Here is a 10,215-nt window from a genome sequence, read left to right on the forward strand (position 1 = left end):
TCCACCAATGAGTGAAGTCTAAAATTTACTTTCCTAAGTCTGGCATCCATGATGTCCCTTGGATATCTACTTTCCCCTAAACATAGACTAGAGTCTTAGTCCATGAGATGGCATTTTCTCCCATGTTCCTGATGTGTGTGCAATAACTGGAATTTAGCCTTGAACCCTAGTAAGCCTGCCTAGAGTTTAAACAAACCCCCTTGAAGCTTGCTGACTTCCTTTTTATGATAGAATGTGGGAGGAAGACATTGTGCTCAGTCTTATCTCAGAAACTCCCTGGAAACCACCTCGAATCAATGTGGACTACTCGTCACAAAGCAAGAAGTCTTCACCATCTGATTGGAATACCTATGGCTCAGAGATTCCTTCTACTGTGACCTCGCCACTTTGAGAGGGTACGATCTGGCTGGCTGCTCCCTTTGGGGCTATATACCTTGCATTCACATCTTATCTTTCTCCTGCCAGATTTTAAAGCTTAAATTAATTTAAATAAAATCAAACTAAAAATACGGTTTCTCAGTTGCTTTAGTCACATTTGAAGTTCTCAATAGCCACAAGTAGCTACCAGATAGCAAAACTAGAGACTATTTCAATCATCACAGAAAGTTCTTCTAGACAGCCACGAAAGCACTGTTTGTTTCATTAACTAAATGGGCTCAGTCCTGAAAGATGCTGATGTGATTATCGATGTGCACACATTCGTGCACAAACAGACGTTGAGCTGTTAGAGCTTTACTATCAGCTCTCATCTGGTCTCAAACGGGGGAGGAAAATAAAGGAAGATGGGAGTGCTATTCAAGGCACTGGTATAAATACCCAGGAACAGATATTTGGCTTGAAAAATTAATCATAATGGAATGTAAACTAATAAAACTAAGAAGAAAAAACCCGAAAGGAATGTAGAGATACACTGTATAGTTCTAGAGTACTAATAAAAAGGCATCCACATAAATCACAGGAAATTATTACAACCTTGGATAAGTATAAGCAAGGGCCATATTTGAAACAGAGATTCAAACTATACTGTATTATACACAATAAAAGATATTGTGAAACTCTACAAAGAGGTGTCATTGAGAGAAACCAAAAATGCCTCTGGCCTGTACACATCTTGTTTGCTCATAAAAATCAAGGATATTGAATTTGTGAACTCTGTACCAATGGAGATTTAGTGTGCTTACACTTAAGATGGTATTGTAATGAAGTGAAACTTTTTGATATGGGTCCTAGAGTCCTTTCATGCTGACTAGAGGCCCCCAGACTCCAAATGGAAGAGACCCTGAACTACAATGTTGATTCTGTGAACCAAAAATCAAGTGAGTCCTGTGCTTCATGTATTTGCAGAGCCTGGTACAGCAACTGTCACACAGCCAATTGTAAATAAATATTTGTTGAATGAAGAAAGGAATAAGTGGATAAAGCTTCTGGACAGACCCATGTTAATCTAGAAATCTTAACCTTTGTGCTGAGACAGAGACTTGTTAGCCTCCTCAGAATCAAAAACGGAATTCAATTTTTTTCTTTGATTTAAAAATATTTTTGAAAAAAAAATCATGTATTTTCATGGTTCTAAACTATATATGTAAAGATGGACAGTGAGAAATCTTGCTCCTTCTATACCCCATGACCCCAGTTCCTGTGCTGACCTCTAACTAATAACCACTATATTTAGTTTCTTGTACATTTTCCCAGTTTCTTTATGTGTATAATAACAAATACAAACTCAAGTTATTTCTTTTTTAAAAAATTTTTTCAATTATAGTTGGCATACAATATTATATTAGTTTCAGGAGAATAACATAGTGATTATATATTTATATAACTTATGAAATGATCACCCCAATAAATCTAGTACCCATCTGACACCATACATGGTTATTATAGTTTTATTGACTATATTCCTTATGCTATACTTTACATCTCCATGACTATTTTGTAACTACCAATTTGTACTTCTTAATCCCTTCCCCCTTTTCACCTACTCCCCGCCTCCTCCGCATCTGGTAAACCTCAAAAATGTTCTCTGTATCTATGATATTATTTCTGTTTTATTTGTTTATTTTGTTCTTTAGATTCCACATGTAAGTGAAATCATATGGCATTTGTCTTTATCTGACTTACTCCACTCAGCACAATACATTTATAGTTCATCCATGTTGTTGCAGATGGAAAGATTTCATTCTTTTATTTGTTTGTTTCTTTGTTTGTTTTATGGCTGAGTAACATTTCATAGTATATATGTATTACCTCTTTATCCATTCATCCATTGCTGGACACCCAGGTTGCCTCCATATCTTGGCTACTGTAAACAGTACTTCAAGAAACATATGAATGTACATGTCCCTTTGAAACAGTATTTTTTTTTTTTTTCAGATAAATACCCAGAAATGGGATTACTGGGTCCTTCTTTGTCTCCTGTTATAGCTCTCGTTTTAAAGTCTATTTTGTCTGGTATAAGTATTGCTACCCCAGATTTCTTTTTTCATTTCCATTTCCATGAGGTATCTTTTTCCATCCCTTTGCTTTCAGTCTATGTGTGTCTTTTGATCTGAAGTGAGTCTCTTGTAGGCTATTCATATGGAAAAATCCACTGGAGGCAGCTTGGGTGGATCCACAAATTGGGAGAGGCAGAGTCTCAAGGAATCACATGAGCAAGGCCACCTGTGTTAGCCAGATTAGTGGAAACTCATATATGGTGGTCGCCTGCCTTTAAATGCAGGGAGTGGGGAGGGCTCAACAAAGGAACAATGGCTTCTGCCAGCATTTCTGTCTGTGAGAAAGCTGTTTCTCCAGCCCTTGCCCTAAAGCCAGACGATTCAGTTGTTACATGTATGTCCCTGGTGCTTTTTGAGCAGCTGTCGTAGTGCTGGAGCTCAGAGCAAGTGAGTGAGTCCGTCAATGAGTGAGTCTGCCAGTGAGTGAGTCTGCATGCGGGGCCTTTAAGGAGACTGTCTGCGATTCCCGCAGCCCTGTGTCTCACTCAGCCACAATCTTCAATGTTTTTCACAGCCAGAAGTTGTGGAGACTTCTCTTCTCAGCATTGGAACCCTAGACAGGGAGCCCAGTGTGGAGCCGGGAGCCCTTGCTCCTCTGGGGGGAACTCTGTAGCCAAGCTAACCCTCCCAATTTTCTCAACTGCCATATGTGGTTGTGAAACCAGCCCATTTTGCATCTCTGCCCTTCCTACCAGTTTCTAAGCCGCCTTTTATGTCCCCAATTGTAGGACTTCTGGTAAACCAGACCTCAGACGACACCCAGGGATAGTTGTTTTGTAGTTTTGTTGTAATTTTGATGTGGTTGTGAGAGAAGGCAACACAGTGTCTACCTTCTATGCCATCTTGACTGACTTTTATTTCTTTTCTATAATATAAATGGTAGCTTTTGCATTTTGCTTTTCTTTGTTCAGTAACGTGTCAAGGATCTCTTCATGTCACTATATAGAAAGTCAGCTTATGCTAATTTTTTAAAGTTTGATAGTATTCTATTATATTAATGTATTGTGATTAACCAGTTTAAGCAATTTACTGAATTTAACAATTTAGGTTATTTCAATTTTTTGGTCTTACAAATAATACTGTGATGCTTAAACATATGTCCTTTCATTCATTTGCAAGTGCATTTGTGACATAAATTTCCAGAAGTAAAATTGCTGGGGCAAAAGATATATGCATTTGTAATTTTGATGGATTTTGCTAAATTGCTCTCCATATGGGGTTATGCTAACATGTACTCCTACAGCCTCACCAATGAAGTGTGTTATCAAACTTTTGGATTTTTGCCAACCTGATAGGAGAAAACCCGTATCTCAATATAGTTCTAATTTGCATATCTTTTATTATGAGTGAAGTTGAGCATATTTCCAAATGTTTAAGAGCCATTTGTATTTCATTTTCTGTGAACTATGTTTATATCTTTTGCCCAGTTTTTTCTATCAGCTCGTTGGAATTTTATTTCTCTATTTGTAGGAATTTTTTATCTATTGGGGAAATTAGTTCTTTGTTTGTACATGAGTTGCAAATATTTTTTCATAGTTTGTGGATTTTCCTACCTTTTGAATTAGCTTATGAGTTTTGTGTATGTGTATTTGTTTTGTGTGTGCATTTGTTTTTTTGTGTGTGTGTATTTGTTTTTTGTGTGTAATAGAACCTTTTATTTTTATGTATTCAGATTTATCAATATTTTATTTTATGGTTTCTAGATTTTGAATCGGTTTTAAAAAAATCTTTTCATTCTAAGGATTAATTTTTTTCCAGTTTTTTAGTAATTCTATGGTTTTATTTCTAACATCTCAATCTCATATCCATTTGCAATGTATCATTGTGTAGAGTGGGAGGTAACAACTTAACTCTATTTTTTCCGGATGCCTATCCTTTTGTTTTAACACCATTTATTAAATAGCCCATCTTTCCTCACTGGTTTCAAGTGCCACTTTTAACATATATCAAATTCAGGAACGCTCATTGTTGAATGAAATGGAGATTAAAGAACACATTATTTGAGCATCTTATTCTCCCATTATGAAATCTGCTGAGTTTGCCTTGTGGGGCAGGGAAGAACTTCTGGGTCTCCTGGCCTTTCGTGGCTCCAGGAACCATGGGCAAGAAAGGCAGAATTTTGCTCTTTTTGTATATGAATCCTTAGGGTTTAAGTTCTCTCATCGAAGCTTCTGGTCTCCCAGTTATGGCAGGAGAATAGCCCACATCTTTTTTTTATTAATTTTTTAAATAATTTTTAAATTTTTCAATTATATTTGGCATATATATTTTATTAGTTTCAGGAGTACAACATAATGATTAGATATTTATATAACTTCATAAATTATATAAATATCTGTTTCTAGTACCCATCTGACACAGTACATAATTATTACAATATTATTGATTATATTCCTTATGCTACACTTTACATCCCCATGATATTTTGTAACTACTAATTTGTACTTCTTAATTCCTTCCCCTTTTTTACCCACCTTTCAGCCTCTCTCCCATTTGGCAGCCATCAAAATATTCTTCATATCTATGAGTTTGTTTCTGTTTTGTTTATTTATTTTGTTCTTTAGATTCCATAAGTAAGTGGAATCATATGGCATTTGTCTTTCTCTGTCTGACTTACTCCATTTCTTAAAGAGATTACAGGAGAAGACATTCCACACGAGTAGAGAGAGGAAGTTCTCTTTGGTATGTATCCTTCAAGAAAATTGCTTTACCTAGGTTTTCGTCTTTACCTATGAAAGGAAGGAGCTGAACTCCAAGATCCCTTTAAGCACTAACATGCCATGAATGGTAAGCAGCAACAGTCTGATGAAAGCATTTGAGCTGCTTGACAAGAGGGTTGGATCATATTCCACGCTCGGTCACTGACTCCACCACATAAATCGTGCTCTCCAGTGAGGTCAGTTCCAGGGCTCTGTGTGTAAATCTGAGGCTGAGACTGACCACTTGTGAAATGGCTAGAGAATGGGAGCATGGATGTAGGAAGATTTATAATGTAGCAAGAGATCTGTATGAGTACGAGAGAATGAGAGAAGACATGTATGCTCTCTCTCATTGTAATTTCTAAGCTTGTAATAATCCTTCTACCTACAAACTTTTGAACCTGTCCTTTTGCCCTCCTAGGGCTTATAGACATTTCCGAATATAGTATGAGCTCTTCTAATGTGAAAGCAAAGATTCTTGCTCATTGCAAGGGCAAATTTCAAGATGACATGATCAAAGATGGTAGAAGGACCAAATGTTGGGAGTAGTTATTTACATCATCCTGAATAAAGAGCCCCACGGGTACCATATCGAAGGCTCTGTTTGTGACATTCAAAAAACCCCAGCCAAGTAGCAGCAGGAGGTATTGGATAGGCTGGCAAACATTCATTTTTTCATGTAGATCCTAAAATCATCACACATTTAAATCATAGATCAGAATAACATATCTAAAAATGGCTGGAAGGCAAACATATTTGAGTTTAAACAACATGCATTAAAAATACGAATAACCATCTTCCTGTATTAATCACATCAAATGATTTTATTTTTCTACGGTATGCAGATGTCTCTCGCTAAGCAAAGTAACACATTTCTATTTCAAGGCTGTTAACAGTGGAGCAGCTGTACACTACCAGAGAATTTTTAGAAATAATAATAAAATTAAACAGCAGATAGAAAAGAAAAACTAAAGAAGACACATTCTTTAGAGCTGTGCTTGCTTGGTGATATTATCATAGTAAATATATATTTCAAGTACATGATACATTTCCATACATTTCCATAGAGTGATGCTAGATCAGTATATTATAATTAATTAGAACAGATCCTTGAGGTTTAAAAAATCTCCATGTTAAGAGAGAGCAAAATGCTTTTCTCTGAAGAATCAAGACAACCTTTTATCCATCTATTATGACTCTCTATTGAATGTGTAAAGTTGTTCTGTAGGTGAAACTACAATTGGTGCTAAGAGTATACTTGAAAGTTCTAATAGCACCATCCATCGATAGCATTTGCTGAATATCCATTGTGTACCAAATGTTGTTCAGCATTCAACTCTGAAAATTAAGTATTTACATTGTACCCATTACTTCCAATAAGGGGAGTGTTCTTTGTCTTTCGTTTGTTTGTTTGCTTTTGAGAGAGAGAAATCTTGATTGTAGTGTGTCTAAACTTTCTACATTCTAAAGTGACTCACTAATTACTGAATTCCCAAACATTCACCCCATTTTTAGTTGTGCTTATTTTTCTCATCTCTGAATAAACTCTTGGAAAGTCAAAAAGTGCATCTATGCTGACATATCCTAACATGATTGGGAGAAAATATCTCAGATGATAAGTTTTTATAGAAGGAAAGTTTATATTCAATTGTAAAACTGTATAATAATGGTGAGGATATATGCTAGCAAAACAAAATAAAATAATGAAAACCCCATCATTACACACTACATATAATATAATATATACTTTTGTATATATTTTGTATAATATATAGTGTGTAGTGGTGGGGTTTTCATTTTTCTTTTATTTTGCATATACATATATATGTATATAAATCCCACTATTTCAACTATCTCTTAACTAGAGTTATATCAGGTACATAAAACCTAAATAAAATAATAATAAATGTTGATTATTTTGCCTTTGGAAAGAACTATTTTATGGGAAAAATAATTTTTTATTTGTCATACACTAATATCAGCATCTTTAGCTCCAGAAAAGCGAGGCAATAAATTGAATATTCACATATTAGAGACAAAAGGTAGAGAAATGAATTACAAAAAAAACCAGTTATGTTGGTGGCTATGAGGTTACATGTCGTTTTTATTTGTATTGGGAAAAAAATTTTAACTCTCTTATTCATACCATGCGCCACCATTTTGTTCTTACAAAGCACAGCTCAAAAACTCTTTAAGGCTTTATAATATGCCATAGAATAATTTCTTATTGTTGGGTCCCTTATGAAAATTGAACTCCTGGGGCAGGGGTATTATTTTAGAGAAATATTAGTCTTCAGTTACAGGTACCTGAACTTCATTTTAAAATGAACTACCCAATATATCACTCTTTTGACTTTACAACATATTTTGAATATTCACTAAAGATATCTGACTGGAGTTGTCCACACTAATTTTACTCAAAGCGAAAATAAGGCACATGTATTAGAATTGTGTGATAAAACACACTGTTGGTGAGTTTCCTTGCAAAGTTTTAGTAAAGCCAACTCATATAGTAGACATCAACCAAAGAAGCCAGCTGACAGCCTCTTCTTCTGGCATGGATGGAAGAGACTGCATCCATATTTTTAATGTCATCTTTTCCCCATTCCCACGTTATCTAAATTAAAGGCAAAATACATAACTAATATGCTGGAAGTCCATGTCATTTCTTCATTTAGGAGATGTTGGCATTGAGAACAGTGCCAGTAGTTAATAACACAGCCACCAATTCAAACTGGGTCCTCTGAGGAAATCAAAATAAGACAATGTATTTCAATGGAGTCTAGGCTTCCAACAGTATTCTAATTCTCCCAGACGTGACTTTTTAATTTGAATAAAAAGCTCAGGTTCTCATCTTCTTTTCCTGCCTGACTCCGGAAAACTTCTAAAGGAGCAGAGCAAGGGAGGGCTCTAATTATCCCTAGCACTCTCAGGGAGCTTTTCTAAGGGCAAAATACAATTTGTTCTGTAGCAAAGAGCCTCCAACACATGGTCTGTAAGAGAACTTTGATCATGTGCCTTGGATTCTTTTTACCTTCAGAAATATTCTCTCTTTCTTTTTTCCTGCAGAGTCAACACACAATATTAAAACAGCCTGTCTGCACTATCTAATTAACAAACTGACTGCAGAAGATCACTTACAACATAAAATATTAAATCATCCTAAAAACTAATATTCTCCACACCTCATAAATTAAAATAAGCAAGAGACTAAAATGAAATAAAACTCTGATGCATATCATTCTGGGCCTTTGCCCCCCAAAGAGGCTCCACTCTTCCAAGCATTTAACCATTTCAAAGAAAAAATATATACTCAGACACATATCAAGCAATTTTAAAATGCTTTCTATCCCCAGTCTATACTTCATCATAGCAACTCTAACTTGAGACCTCAGTCTGTACTTCTCTTGATCTTAAGCTTCACAAATCATTTTAAGTTCAGATATGGAGCCCATCGGTTATGTGTCTTTTCATTATAATTGCAACCCAGTCTTGGAGCTCAGTTCTGTTCCCCTTGGCTCAATGGTCATCATTTATCTGCTTTGTATATTTAGGGCATTATTTAACAGAAGCAGCAATCTATTTGAAGAATGCAAGAGCCATTTGATATTAACACAGAGAATGATTAATCAAAGAGCTCTTGATCCTAAAGCATCCAGAGAGAACTGAGGTCATTAGCAGGGCAAAACCAGGAAGAAGTTCTGACTAAGAAAATGAGATGGGCCAATACTTTGAGGATGTAAGAAATAAATAAATAAGAAGGTAATGGTCATTCATTTCCAGAGCTTTCACTTTAAAGGATCACTACAGTGAGAGATTTGAAGAAATATTATATTATTTCTAATGATAGAAATCATTTTCTTTACAGTAAAATATTTGCATCCAGGTAATAACTGAACCCACCAGTGTCTCTAACACTAATTATTTTTTAATACCGGAATGTTTAGCTTAGTTCATCTTTTAAATAAGAAATATCAACAGATGCAGAACCAGGCATTGGGTATGAGATAGAGCTGGACTAATTAAAACCGGTACCCTAGTGAGACTTCTCTGGCGTGCCAAGGTAAGAGCTCTTCTGCCAAAGAGACAGAGGTTTAATATAATTAGCCAGACATCATTCCAAATTAGTTCAATTTTCTACATTGTTTTGGCAGTCAAATCCATAAGCATTTACCCCATTATATATCAGGGAAAATGGGACTGAACACCACAAGAATAATAAGAAAAGCAATTGCCATCTTAAATTTGGATTTTTCCCAAAGGATATCCTGAGACAAGGTGTACTAGTTTTCTACTGCCCTTGTGACAAATTACCACAAACTTACTGGTTTACAATGACAAAAATTTATCGTACGGTTTCACAGATCAGAATCCTACATGGATCTCCCTGCACTAAGACCAAGGTGTCTTCAGGGTACATCCCTTTACGGAGGCTTTAGGGAGAATTCATTTCACTGTCTTTTCCAGCTTCTAGAAGCTGCTTGGATTCCTTGGCTCATGACCCCCTTCCTCCATCTTCAAAGCCAGCAAGATCAGGCCAAGTCCTTCTCACAGGGCCATCCCTCTGGTTATCTCTTCCAATTCCTTCTTTCACTTTTAAAAAACACTTGTGATTAAATTGAAGCCAGAATAATCTCCCTATATTGAGATCAGCTTATTAGCAACCTTAATTCATCTGTAAACTTGATCCCCCTAATATATTCACAGGTTCTGAAAGATTAGGATGTAGACATCTTTTTTTTTTTTTTTTTTGGTAGCGGGGTGGGGGGCACATTACTCTGCCTACTACACAAGTATTTGGGCGAACATTTTGGGGGAAGTGATTCCAGGAAGCACTATGAAGGAGTGGACAGTAAGACAGAGAGGGAAGAAAAGCAAACAAGGGAAGCGTTCATGATTGAATTACTATAGTGGGCAACTGAGCTTCAACCTACTGGGAACACTTGAGAGAGTATGTGGAACATGCTCCAGAATTATAGCACTGGGTGGTGAGAAAACTGGAATATTTATCCACCTACTTC

The sequence above is a fragment of the Pteropus medius genome, unplaced genomic scaffold (assembly GCF_902729225.1).
Source record: "Pteropus medius unplaced genomic scaffold, Ma_sr-lr_union100, whole genome shotgun sequence".
NCBI lineage: Eukaryota > Metazoa > Chordata > Mammalia > Chiroptera > Pteropodidae > Pteropus > Pteropus medius.